General features: G+C 39.0%; 1 protein-coding gene across 3 annotated transcripts in view; it reads left to right on the plus strand.

The window, feature by feature from the left end:
- The window catches only part of tln2a (talin 2a), a 102,122-nt gene that overhangs the window by 23,337 nt on the left and 64,490 nt on the right, over positions 1-14,295 (plus strand). For all 3 annotated transcript variants that reach the window (XM_023291347.3, XM_055010752.1, XM_055010749.1), the window contains exon 2: positions 2,005-2,052. The gene's annotated coding sequence lies outside the window, so the exon portion shown is untranslated. The remainder of the gene's footprint in view (positions 1-2,004; positions 2,053-14,295) is intronic.

The following is a 14,295-nucleotide window of genomic DNA, read 5'->3' on the forward strand; positions in this document are numbered from 1 at the left end:
TGTACTGCCTGGACAGGTGTAATAATCCACACTGCCTGTTGTGAAATATTGTACTTGTCCAGCGATTGATTATTCTAGTCCAGAACATTTGGAAACTACAGCAATGTGCCACATACACAACCACTGGATCCTAGGATAAATGGGCTGTAGCTTTTTACTAGTAAAAGATGCTAGAAATAAAACGAAAATACATAATTATGATTCTGCTCAGAGCAGCTGAATGATTAAAAATTTAAATCATTATTTAAGACAATGCAGTTATTCAGTCATAAGCGTAATGATTTCAGTGAGGCTATAAGACAGATTAACAGTGTTTTAACAAGCTGTTAGTAGTAAAGAGATTATTTGGAAGCCAATAATCATTTCCCTGTTGTAGAGTCTGACTGATACTGGATTTTTAGGGCCAATACTAATTTTAGAGCATAAGAGATTCTGGCATTGATATAACTTGCTCATAATAATAGTAGTTATGGCACACATATCTAACCAAGTGGGGCTAGTTCAGGGTCCTTCCTGATTTAGAATGAGCCTTTGAGAGGGAGCACACTGGATACTAAGCAAGATGAGTCTGTGTTCAGTTATTTGACATAAATCTATGCATTTCTGACCATTTCAATAAGTAAAAATGCATCTCATGCTCATATCTACAAAACCCCAATTAGCAAAGCTGGTTTACACATTGAGTTGCTTTTTTTTTGTGCTCAATTTGTATCATTTTGCTATTAGCGGTTTGCCTTTGAAACGTTTTACAGGAGGTGCAAAGAATTCCGCTAATCAGAAAAAAAACCCCTATATTTTACCAAATCACAAAATATATTCTTTGCTTTTAATTAATGTGCATTTTTCAGTTAGAGAGATGATTTAGTTAAGAAATAAGCACCACTTTATAAGAGTTCTTCAGTGAAATTACCCATCGCTGCTGATTAGTTAACACCAGTCTTGTAGTTAAATTTAGACGCTCTCCATATCTATGTTCTGAACTCAAAATTTACTGTCAGATAATTAGAAATAAATAGGCAGTTGAAGCTTTATTTAACTATTCTTCATAATAAAAGCTTTGGTTAGTTATCATTAAATGAAAGTGTCACTGCTGATAATTTCTTATATTCCCTTCAGCTGTCACAAAACTGTGTGGTTGGAGCAGATTTCTTCATTTTAGAGAACTGTGGGGCATTTTCGAAAGCTGCTTGAGGTGGACTGCAGCGGATGTGACGCTAACTGTAACTAATTCAATAGTCGTCCTGATAACGTTGCCGTTCCAGACTCTCCAGAAAATCTGTGTCGAGTAAATATTTGTCCTGGGCTCTACCAAGAAGTCACCAGCACGTAATTCAAGTTCAGTCACTAAGAGCAAGTTCAGACTGTTTAGAAAGTGACTGATAAGGTTTCAGAGTATATGTCGTCTGCATGTGACATGGAAACAAACTTGAACATATTTTGAGTGTTGAATGTTTTACCACAATGAAGGCATAATAGGATATTTCACTGTTTCATAATGCATGTGCCTTGTATACTATATGTGCCTGTCTGCTTAGAAAAATATTGTTTCCATTAATGAAGAGCTCTTTTGTCATTTGAGCTTCATGCTGTTTTTGGACCTCTGCTCTTCATGCAGCATTAAAAATATTCCTTTAATTCAATTGTGATTTGTTTCTTGTTTTTGATGGACCTGCTAATTAAATGTGCATTCATCTCCTTAACCAGATGCTCGACTCTGTACACTAACAAGCCTGTAATTATTTTCCATATCATAATTATGCTTTAGCGTGAGTGTATCTTATCCTTATGTGCTGCCAAACATGGCGCAGCCTATTACAAATATCTAAAAATATAATGAAGGGCATTTGTGCCTTTAGATTTTAATGGAGCATGAACACTCCTGCTGTGGGATCCATTTCTTCCATTTGTATATAGAGCAAAAAAAAAGTAATTATCTTGGCATGTTAACCTGCCTGTGTGTCTTCTGTGCATTTGTCTCATAAAGATACATCCTTTGTTTTGCAGCTGTGAAGATCAGCGGACATCCAAGGCTGCATTGTCCTCAGCAATAAGGTAAGAGGCTGTTAACGGAGACAGGATGACTTTTAAGGCTTCTGTTTGGACTGTAGCTGCAGAGACTGGAAAATGTCATTACAGATGATGTGCACCACTTAGGCATGAAAGTGAAGCAGCTGAAAATGTGTGATTTCCATTAAATTCAATTAAAGTGTGAAATCACACATCTGAATAAACGTGAACGAAGCATTGCGCTCTGACTGAATGTTGTTGACACAGACTTGTAGCCAATGAAATCGTCCTATTTAGCTGCACCTGTTCTTGTATCAGTGCAATGCTATGATGTTCCACCTCACAGAAATCCACATATCAGTGTTCTGGGTAGTTGGGTTACACTTAGTATGGCTGCTACTGTAATACTGTAGGCTATACTGGAGATGTACTATCCCTCATCAGTGTCACTGTTGGTGTACAATTACATGGGACCTCTCCGTCGTGCGCTCCATGTTTGTGCTGGCAACACTCATCAGCATAAAGAGGAGTAGTTTCCAGCTGCCAGGGAGCCATTTGGAAGCATATTGTTTAAGATTTTAGGGTTTTGTCCTGCAGGCTCTTTGCTTTTCTCCATTGCTCTTAACAGCAGCAGCAGCAGCAGCTACAGTTTCTCAGTATTTTCTTGCACTTACATTTTGATGTTTTGTCAGCTTGTTTTCTTTTTCTGTCTTTATGAGTCACTCTCTTCACTTACACAATCACAGGACTGCAGTGGAAGCTGGGTGATGGACCCACGTCATATGCACTCCACCTGTGTAGCTCACTCTAAATTAGTATGATGCATCAGTGCTGGCAGCTGCTTAAAGTAAACCAGCTACTTCTGCTCCATTTACGTTTACCCAGCAATGGAGTGTGTGTGTAAGCCAGAGATACCTGGTGCAAAGCTACTTGCTAGGTGGACTTTTATCAGCTACTGTGTGATTTAGTTTGTGAACGCAAACGACTGTTCATTACGCTGCAAAAAAATTCAAAATAAAAATTTGTAAAAAAAAAACCCAAAAAAAGCAGTGCGGTCATTGGCAGAAAACATGTTAATGAATGGAATACTGTAACATTTAAAAAATGTAAAACTAGTGAAAGTAACAGCTATTGTAATGAAAATAATGTATATTTTTTTTAGCTGAAGTAAATACAGTAAGCAGTGTAAGTTTATGGTCACACTGTAAAATAATAAGTACAATTTTTCAAATATATTATGTACTGTTTTTTACTGCAGTGAACTTGTAAATCAATACTTTTTTCAGTGATTTTAGCAAATATTACTTATAATTCAATAAAACAAAGAAAATACATACAAACAATAGGCAAAAAAAAAATTGCCCCATTGTTCAGCAATTGATCTACATAGTGTTTCCTTCAAAAATTTCCCCCCCATTTAAATACAGTAAAATAACACTGTTGAAGAACAAATTGCCAATTCTAAAAATGCAGATTTTTAAATGTGGACATTATTTACAGTTTTGTTTTATGGTTAACATGTAAATCTGTAATTTAATAAAACAGGGAAAATCTGTCAAATAATAATAAATTGTTTTTTTAAAAAGTACAATCAAGAACTGTAAAAACTCTTTTTTTTAAATTTTTTTTTTTTACACTTTATTTTTTAGTAACTAATAGAAATTAATGGAATTTGTGATTAAATTAAATGGGTTTGTGTATCTTCTTGCATCTCTCTGACAGTACTTGATAACTTAGATTTTCAAGGTGGCTCAATGTGCAGCTTTCAGAGGGCAATTACCAGGCAGCATCTGGTGCCCAGCTTGTCTGTAACCATGCTCCAGTCCACAAATGAGTTTACAGTTGCTGTGTGTTTTAGTTTTCCAGCAATTAATGAGCTCTGATGTTTATTTGTCTTATGCCATGCTTCAGCAAACAGCCAGATCTCAATATATTCAGATGTTTGAGCTCAAAGCTAAGGACCACAGGTTAAGAAGTGTCTTTTAGATGTAGTAACATCTGAATTATACTCTGGTTTGTTCCTCTGTGTGCAGAAACTGCCTTCTTTAACTTGGGCCAGTGTTTAGTGCTACTTGAGGTGGTCCAAAAGGCAGGATGAGAGAAAACAGATTGTTGTCCTGCAGTGTTTGAACTCCAAATTGCCTGTGTTTTTAATGTAATGCAGTTGTCATTTATCATAAAGTATTTTCCCATTGATTACAACCAATAGTACTACAAGGACGGTGCCCTTATTGTAGAGGAATATAGGTTGAGCTGCCAAAAAAGGCATGACTTTTGAAAACAAACCAATATTTGAGTATTTCAGGCTTTCTTAACCTTGTATCTCATGAGTCTACTCAACTAATGTGATCGCAGCCTTCACCAGCTGCTCTGTCCAGTCTGTTGACATTCTGAGATGGTTGTTCACAGCTCATTGTTCTAGTATCAGCTCAGCTAATTAAGCCATGTTTGGAAAAAACCCTGCAAGTAAATGTTTCTGCTTTTCCATATTTCATGCATTTATTAGTATTTAACATTTTAAAGCGATCTCAAGACATCTGCCACCTTTCCTTTATTCTGCTTTTGTACATCATTATGTAGTCCATAATACAAGCCGCAAGCATATTTTAAACTGGCTGCTTTACTTTTTTATTTAGGATTTTGTGTCGGTAGTTGAGCAAAGCAGCAGTCTGACCAAGCAGCAGATCAGCTTTCCATAATTTATTCATTTTGGAAGGAATTCAGTTACACTCACACAGGTTGTAAAACCTCCATTTTAAAATTTATGTATGACTTGGAGCTCTGCCGTTGATCAGCCACAATCCTAGTTAAGTTATTATTAACAACAATCAGTTTCTTTTCTGTGACTGTTGCCGGCATAACTTTGGCTTATTTTATCAGCCAAGAGGGATAAAACATTTTATTACATCTTTGCTTCCCTAGTTAGGATGAGGAGGAGGTTGAATATGCTTTATTTTCTTGAATAGATGTGCTCGTCATTGCTGTCCTGTCTGCCACTCTCTTGCCAAGTGGATCAATTAATTGTATAGGCCTGTGAGAGCAACAAAACAGATTGGCCACATTTTTCCCTAAAAGAGAAATGTCTGCCAGTGCTGAAGATGGCTGAATTCAGTCCATTTCCAGCTTGACCAGTCTCATGGTTGGTGTAGAGTGTTTTCATCTGTTGGCCTCACTCAGGATTGACAATAGTCCACAGCACATTGGGACCATTGTAACATTATATTACAGTATCATGCACTGCATCTGTATTGGTGCATAAAGTACCTTGCAGTTGCACAATAGTTGACACACTTTATTCACATGGTGTCTGTAGAGTCGATGGTCATATCTGATTATGACCAGATGTTGTGGAACTAGTGAGTCAGAGTGGCATCATTCAGCAGCGGTGCGAAGTGTTCCTAAACAAGCTGTTCTGTGCTGTACTGGGTACAGAGAGTGGTGATCTCACACTCAGCAGAGCAGAAAGCTACCTGCTTGATGCTATAATAATTTCCCTCATTATTTTATTTTCTAAGGAAGTTGCCTCAGAGCGTGAAGCTTGTTATATCTAAGAACAGCCCACGAGTCCTGGGTGTGATGGTGTTATTGTTTTTTTTACTAGTGCAGCTTCTAGTTACAGCTGAACTGTCAGTGTTATCCGGACAAGCGAGTCTCCGAGTGGCAATGTGACTAGAGCGGTCAACTGGTCATTTATCTTTTTCAGGAGATTTGGTCTCAGTGAGTTTTACTAGCCCTGGAACATTGCTGGCTCCGGACCACATCATGCCGCGACTCTTCCACACTATCACTGCATTCCTTCCACTGCCAGACATTTTACCGGTAAACAGCGGTCATGTCTCCTTGTGGGGGTGACTGAGGCCATAGCCACGGCAGCTGACTGGCACAGTAGCAGTGAATCACCTGTTTTTCCAGCCAGAGTGAGTGGCTGTGCCATTGGGAAGGTTGTGCAATCCCAACTGCACCACTGCCAAATGGAACACGTCGGTGTCCAGAACCCCATTGGCCTCCTTGGCATTCAGATCTAGGCGGCCATCATGGGTCTCCCCCTTGAATCTTTTTCTGTCCCCAAATGATATTTGACTTTGTATGTGAGTTTTCTCAGAAATTACTGAAGTCTGACCCTAATATATTTGCAATAAAGTCTTATCTTGCTCACACTTCTTTGCTGCTGTTGTCAGCCTTGAATATTGATCTGAACTATTAACTGCTGATACATATTTGTCTGATAATGACTAAACCCCAGTCTTGTCTGGCTGACCTGTAGTCCCATTATCACCTTTCATTATGCCTCATTATACATCACTGTCAATACCTTAGTTGGAAATGGTGATGTTACAGTAATGACATTACTAACTACTTAAAGGATTTCGGCTGATTCTTCTATACAGTATGTAAATCACGAATCCCTTTTATACTCCAGAGGACTGTGGAATTATTTCTGAGGAAAGGGATTCAGTGAAAACTAAATCTTGGTCTGACAGCAAGAATTATCTCTGGTCTTTAACTGAACCAGACAGTCCCACAAGAAACACAATCCTCCCAGTAACTTTAAAAGCGCCGAAGTGCAGAGATTATGTTAACCTTTACGACACAGCAGTGTTTATTGATTCACTGTCTCCGTATGATTTGCCCATGCAACTACAGGGCTTAGGAGTGTTGTGAGTACAGATGCCCAGAAGTGTCACAAGTCTGAACCAGAGACACTTTTTTCCTTGAGTTATGTATTTTTTCCTCAATAGCAGTTAAATGACACAAGGTAAAATACAAAATTACTGAAACAGTAGCACACATGGAGAAGTGGCAGACTGTCTCAGTAATATCCTTTATAGTGTAATATTTACTTAAGGTTTATGAATATAGTAAGAATAATTGCCTTGTCTTGTCAGAACAAATAGGACTATGGCATTGAAAACTCTGCTTCTGTGTAGAACTGAACTGTGGTGCGATTCATTGCCGAAGATTTGCAGTTGTATTTGGAAGCGGAAGACTGAGTTATTTCTTGTTGCAGAAGTTACATCGTCTCACTTTAAGGAATCAAAAGTAAAATCTTTTCATATGCTTTACGGCACAAAATGGAAACACTCCAATAACATAAAAGTACAAATGGATGGGATGAATTACAGGCCAACCTACAGCGTTATTTGAATAATTTTTAGAATCGTTCCCTACAACACATTTCCCCAGAGAACAGACTTTTCATAACAAGCTTTAGATCTGTTCAGTTGGATTTCTTTGTTTCGACACAAAGCGTAGCAATGTTTGTAGGTACAAGTGCACATTCATTCAGACATCTATGTTCACTTTCTCTTGTCTGTTCAGAACCCTCAGTGCTGGGAAGAACTAACACCAATATGGAATGAGTCACAGATGTGATGAAGATTGAACAGGCTGGGTGGTCTGTGTCTGGTTCGGTGACTCTTGCATTTCTGTGTCCCTGATGGATGTTGGTCAGCTGTCCCACAAAGTGTTCAGACAGCTTGGTGGAATGAGAGGAAGTGGTGCGGTCCCATGAGCTATGTATTAATTTATTTCTGAGAGAAAATGCTTTGTACACTGATCCTTTTATTTATATTGTCTTGTTTGTGGTCAGCGTTTCGACACAGAGTTGCAGAAAAGCTTGGATGACCCTTGAGTGCTCAGAATTAATCTATTATGTGTGTCTGCTGCTGCAGATTGCACTCATGCCTGCCTCTTGCAGTTCCTGTCCAGAAACCAACCTAACACAAATTATAGACAGTACAAATTGTTAGTTTTAAAGCTTACACTTACCACATTATCTGTACTTAAGTAAAGCATGTGGCAGTGTTACAGCGTGCTTCTTTCACAAGATGTGATTCCTTTAGATTCATATTTTTGACAAAGCAGCATCAAAACTAAATCATATTCTGGCCTTTTATGGAATAGGGCATAATGTGACTGTATGTTAACTAGTTGTGTGTTTGAAATAACCTTGCCGTTTAGGCAGAAAATGTTGTACGTTGATATCTATGTGTATTTCTGATGCTGCACATGGACCTTCATCGTATGGTGATGTGTCTTCACACAGCAGAGGCATGGTGTTCTGAATCTTTATCATGGCCTGAGGCAACAAGTAGCAGCCAGTTTGGAACAAGAAAAATGGACTGAGGTGATGCTGTTGATCACAGTGTGTTAGTGGGGGGAAAAGTCCATATACAGATCCACAGCTATTAACACTCAGAGTTTGTTTTCTGCTTTCCTGCTCATGCTTATAAGGCAGCCAGTATTGCTTTGATTCTTCTCATATTTGAGTTTGAAAGACATTTATCAAAGAAGGTTTGTTAGTGGCTCATCTATCCATAAAAGAATGTAGATCCAGCTGTCGAGTCGATGAAGATATTGATTCATTTATATATCTATTGATTATTTAATCACCGGTGCTCTGTGACTTTCAGAAACATTGGAGCACTAACATTGCACTCAACAGATGTGAGCGTTGGCCACATCCTCCTCTCCCTTTGCGCTTAATTTACGACCAAACGATTGTGAACACAAGAGCCAAAACAATAATCCAGACGCACCCGTTAGCCTACTCTAGCATTGTAAAATACATTGAACATGTTTAGTTTTTACTGTCATTTCCATTGCTCTCTCGTTTTGACAGTGCAGTGTAGGTGGTCACTCAGTCTATTTATTAATTCAGGGAGAGCCAACAGTTTCAGTTGGAGGGACTTACTTCCACTAACATTCACACGCAGCTATACTGACTGCCAAAAAATAGAATAGTGAAGCTGTGACATTATTTTTTATTTATTTTTTTGCTAATTGTCCTTGCTTCACTATATGTTTACATAGCAGATACTTGTTTGTTGCTATATTAATCTTATATTTATGTTCAGAATCTCGCATATTGCACCTTTAACAGTTTCTTTCATTCATTCATTATTGGGATTGCAGATCTGAATGCTCATTTTATGGACCGATAGATTTTATAGCAGCTTCACAAGGGTAATGAAAGGTGGCTCATTCCACTTTCAAGAGCTACAAATTTCAAATAGAAGTATTTCATTAGTCAGTAGTGGTCCCATTGTGATCTAAGACTTTGACCGCTCTGACTTAACTTCTCTGTTAAACGTTGAATTATTGACCTTTTTAGTATGCTTGATTCAACCAGCAGATGTCAACCAGCAAATATTACTTAAACCCTAGTGTTTTTTAATATCCTTGTCTTATAAGACAGATCAGATATTAGGCTACAGCCGGCCTCTGTAACCATGGCAACCTGTATTTGAACACATCCTCTAGTAGCAAAAGAGTAGTTATAGGCTGAATCTATATTGTAAATAGAAAACAAAAGCTCTGGCCTTTAAAAGAAAATTGTAATGTGGGAGTAAGTGAGGGTTGTAATACAAGATTAACTCTGAGTGGTTGCTCATAGATGTGTTGTTTTACATAGTCATGCTTGTTTTCAGATAGCCATCAAAGTTGATATCTACATCACAAATCATGCCAAACCATTTGTAGTTTGGAATCGTATTTCAAACCGATTCCCTGGTTGAATTTTCAAGGTCCACTCGTCTCATGACTTTCATTCTTGGAAACATTGATCTTTAGCTTGAACAGTGTTTTATACCATTTTTTTTCACTCTTTGGGGGACATCAGAACACACCGACAACAAACAAGGTAATAACAATACATTATCATGTTGACTGTGCCTTATATTACGTTGAATGAGGTATTACCAACAAGGTTTGTGTTGGATTTGTGGGACTGTTTGCTTCTCCTCTCCTCTGCATGAAACTCAACACCTGCATTGAAGCTGTTGCCGACAGAGATGCATCACCTGCCTGCCTCGACTATTTGCCAGAGCTTTTTTGCTCGCACTCATACATACACACATGCATACAAATGTATGCATGCAAAAACACACAGGCAGACAAAAGACTCGTAGTTTGTGTCACTCAGGAGGTATGCATTCTGTCACCTGACCCCACCATCAGCCAGGTGGATAATTATGCCAACAGGCTTTATTTCTCACATGAACTCACACAGAGGGGATGTGTAGATGTGAAGGTTCAATTATTCTACATGTCTTTTTGTATAGCATATATTGCTATAATGAAGAGTAATTAAACTCTTCGTTTTTAGTTTGTGTGTAAATCAAGCTAAAATGCAATCTGTCTCAATGTTTGTGATGCAGCAGAATAAAAACAATAGTTGAGTGCTTTGCATTGTCATCAGGCATATGTTTTTGTTTGTTTTTTTATTATTATTGTTCTGCAGTCCACTCTGGCTACATGCCATTTAAAAACAAATTGATGAAAATGTGATTTGTGGACCCATCTTCAAAGTCCTGCATCTCTTTCAGCTGCACTTCTTACCAACATATATTTATCAGAAGTTTCTCTGAGGCTAAAAACAGCTGAAAGTGCGGAGTTTCGCTTAAATATTTTAGTCTGTTTGCTCTGATACAAACACAGGAAAACTGCGTAGGCCACAGACCCAAAGCGTAAATACTCATCGACAGCTTTACCTTGAAACCTGATGCATGTGTGCCCGTACTTTGTACTGTTTGGCCTATTTGAAAGACCTCCAATCAGTCTGGCCTCATGTACACTCAAAAAAACATTTAATTCACCATGAGACTGTGTGAACCTGGAGCCCTATGGCGAATAATAAGGCGTTGCTGCTTGACTCAGATGCACTTAGAGAGAGCAGAGTGATATTTTACTCGGTTCCTCACCCTGCATTCTCAACTGACTGTGCAGTCACACAGCCACTCTTTCGACCTCCTGTCTACTGCCGCCCCGTTCAGCCTGCTGGATGATGACCTCATTCCTAACTCTGCCAGTTGAGTCGTGTGTGTGTGTGTGTGTGTGTGTGTGTGTGTGTGTGTGTGTGTGTGTGTGTGTGTGTGTGTGTGTGTGTGTGTGTGTGTGTGTGTGTGTGTGTGTGTGTGTGTGTGTGTGTGTGTGTGTGTGTGTGTGTGTGACTAAGGCTGTGTGCTTTAGATCAATTTAATTTCTGCCTGATGAGTAGTCAGAGAGAGCCTTGAATGTCTTGTTTACACTGCGTTTACATGGATATGACGGCACTGGTGATAAAAATGGATTTATTGGCAGCTGAGGTTATTCAGAAGAAAACGCTGGCTTGTTCCAGATGTGCATCTAATTATTTAACAGTTAGAAACTGATTCATCACGGAATAATAGTCAAGACCCTATGCATATGTGGGAAGGTGTCTGTGCAGTTGAGAAAACACTGACTGGATGTATTAGAACACTTGAAAGGCCAATAGAGATGATGATGAGCAATAGAAGAGGCCAGCAAGCTTTCAGCTGCTCAAAGGGTGTTAATAATGAGAAATGCTCATTATTAAAAAGTGTTCTGAGGGTGTTGTCTTTTCCAAGCATTCAAAAAAGCATTAGCTCAAGAATAGGAGTGCATGGAATTGATTGAATAGTGCAAACGTTGGCCTCCCTAGTAACCAAACAATCACTACGTTATCGTGTGAGTTTACAAGTCTCATTAGAAAATGTCATTTTTACGTTTCAGCAACTCCAGTGCTGTCCTCAAACTCAATGGTTAGTCCTGAGATAAAATGGCAAAAATGTAGCATGTTGTGGTATCTAACAGTGAAGCTGCAGATTGCAATGAGTTGAACACACTCTCATCTCCCACTCCACTTCTAAACGTGTAGAAGAACCGATGGTGGCCCCTAAAAACCGCTAAGAACATGCTCCCTATGCAGACATAAAGGCTCCATTTTTTTTTTCTTTTTGGAATTATATTCAAACCATTTAGCTAGGTGGGAATGAATAACATTTTACTTAAAGTTTTATTTAGAAGACTGTACCATAGGGTTTCCTGCATCTGAGGGAATTGTCAGTGACATGAACTGTCTACCAAAAGGCTGGTCTTGTAATGGAATCAACCCATCCGTGATGCCTGTCAGCATGTTGACGTTCCTAACCATGAGTACTTAGTAGTCATTACTGCCTCATTACATAAGTAACCAGTACACATTGATGACAAGTATAAACCCCTTAAAACATCCCATGAAGACACTATACAGTGCTCTACCCCTGTTCCAAAAACCTCCCTAAGTGGGGCCCTTTCAGTTACTTTATGATGCTGAAGATAAGAGGGACCCCACTTTGGAGGTGTGCAAAGAGCATCAGCTGCTTCAGAATGTGAAAGTGTGTTGCAGAGTGCTGACAAGCATCATCGTGAGTTGATATTTGATGTTACTGCTTTGGTGTTCAAATGCTCAGATATGTGTGTGTGTGGATGATGTTGTTTTATTGTTTAATAGTTGTGATCAAGCATGATGTGAAGCATAAATCGAGCACATATTACTGGATGTTTGTTTTTTTTGACTGAACTGACAAAATTAATTTTTATGATGTGAGGCACGGGGTACATAAAAAGTGCTCCAACTGATGTGAAAAACCCAAATACCATCATGCCTGTTAACATACTGACGTCCTGACCCACGACTATCCAGTCATTACTACATTGTGGCATGATTGCATGACTACTCAGAGGTCAGGCGACACCCAACCTCAATGTGGACCTTCTTTTTGATCTCAGCTACACGCCTTTGTGTTATTGTGTTGATAAAATCTGTCTACAGACACACACCTGCCAAAGTATTCCAAACCTCCGCCACTGTAGTCCCTGCTACAGTGCATGTCTCCAGGGCCACATTTTGCCACGATGACATGCTCACACAGACTCACAAGGTAAAAACAGCACCAGCTACGCTATCGCAACCGCTCTTACGATGATAATGGTAAAGCCTGACAAAGTGGTGCATTACACAGCATGATTATTATTCGGTAGCAGTGCATATAAAATAGATGGATCACAATATGCAATATGCTCCTGGAGCACATTAGTCCTTCCCTTGAGGCTCCAGAGTGAGAGTTTTTTTCTCTCTCTCTCTCTCTGCATTTTATTTTTTACAGATTTTGTGAAACAGACATGTCTAATTAGAACTTTTAATCTGTGTGTCTCATCATGTATTACAGCGTTTTAAATTAGGTTTTGTTCCCAGTCAGACTCATTTAGAAAATGGCACTATTGAGTTCCCAGCATTCCTCGTCCTCACTGCATCTCCTGGCGCTATGTGTACATTGAATGCCACTGTCATCTGATAAGGTTCTATTGTGCTGTACATGTTGCTGTGCTACTTACCAGGACCAAGCTGCTTTGCTTTGCATCAGTATCAACAAGCTTTTTAGCTTCAAATTAGAACACAATTTGTTTATTTGGAAAAGCAAGTTGCCAAGTTAAACACAGAAATGCTACTTGTGTGAACCATAGGAAAGTAGAAAGAAGAATCACTCTGCCTGTATTAGTCCAGTTTGGCCTCGGTGTTGAAACTAGGCTACCAACATGCTCTGGCCAAATATTGAATAGGTTCCTTGGTCCAGAACTCCTCTAGGATTGGCCTGTTTGACTTGTGGGCTGTTCTATTATTGGATTAGAGGCCATGTTACTGTAATAGGGCCTGGGCATTCCCAGCAGGCACTGCTCTGCCTCATTGATCTATTGAACAAAAGCTACATGTTCCAGTGCTCGGTCTCATTTTCCTTTTATCTCATGAGCTCTTTGTCTGACTCTTAGGTTGGGAGTTTTCTCTAAATGAAAACGAATTCTGTATGTGTATAGTGACAAAATGTAACCTGCGTTCCTCTAACTCTTTAGTGTTTTCTGCTTCAGTCTCTTTGGGTGTGATGTCTGTCAAAGCCCATGTCTCCGAATTACTGCTTCAAACGTTACAATGCGTAACAAAAACTTGCATCCTTTGGCATCTGTCAACATTTGTTCTCTTAGATGTGCATTTCCGAACTTCATTACAATAAGACTGCAGCCCAATCGTCACCACAAACCTGGGAAACAGTCTTGGCAGATCATTAGATGTTTGATAAACTGTTTACTGCGTTCACTGAGAGTCTGGGTAACCTGCTCATTTAAGGCAGAGTTACACTGCCACTTACCATGGGTAAATTAGGTAGCAAAGTCAAATAATTCCAGTAGATTTAGGGTTAAGTTCAACTAATTCTGTGCACAGTTTTATTCAGTTTCATTCTGTTTTGGCAGGCATACGTGTGTATTTGATGACCAACAATAAGCAGAAGTCTTACAAGCATGGAATCCTAAATGTACTGTTTGTATTTTCGGCATCCCTCGCAATAATATCAGGACCTCACACAGTACTGCTTACGTTCCGTTTAAGAATTTTTGAATTATTTTTCTATGCACTGTTGGTTACTGGTTTGTAAGTCAGCTCAATCAGCTTGTCTCTGTGAAAACTGTGTGTAT

The sequence above is a fragment of the Amphiprion ocellaris genome, chromosome 1 (genome assembly GCF_022539595.1).
Source record: "Amphiprion ocellaris isolate individual 3 ecotype Okinawa chromosome 1, ASM2253959v1, whole genome shotgun sequence".
In the NCBI taxonomy this organism is placed as follows: domain Eukaryota; kingdom Metazoa; phylum Chordata; class Actinopteri; family Pomacentridae; genus Amphiprion; species Amphiprion ocellaris.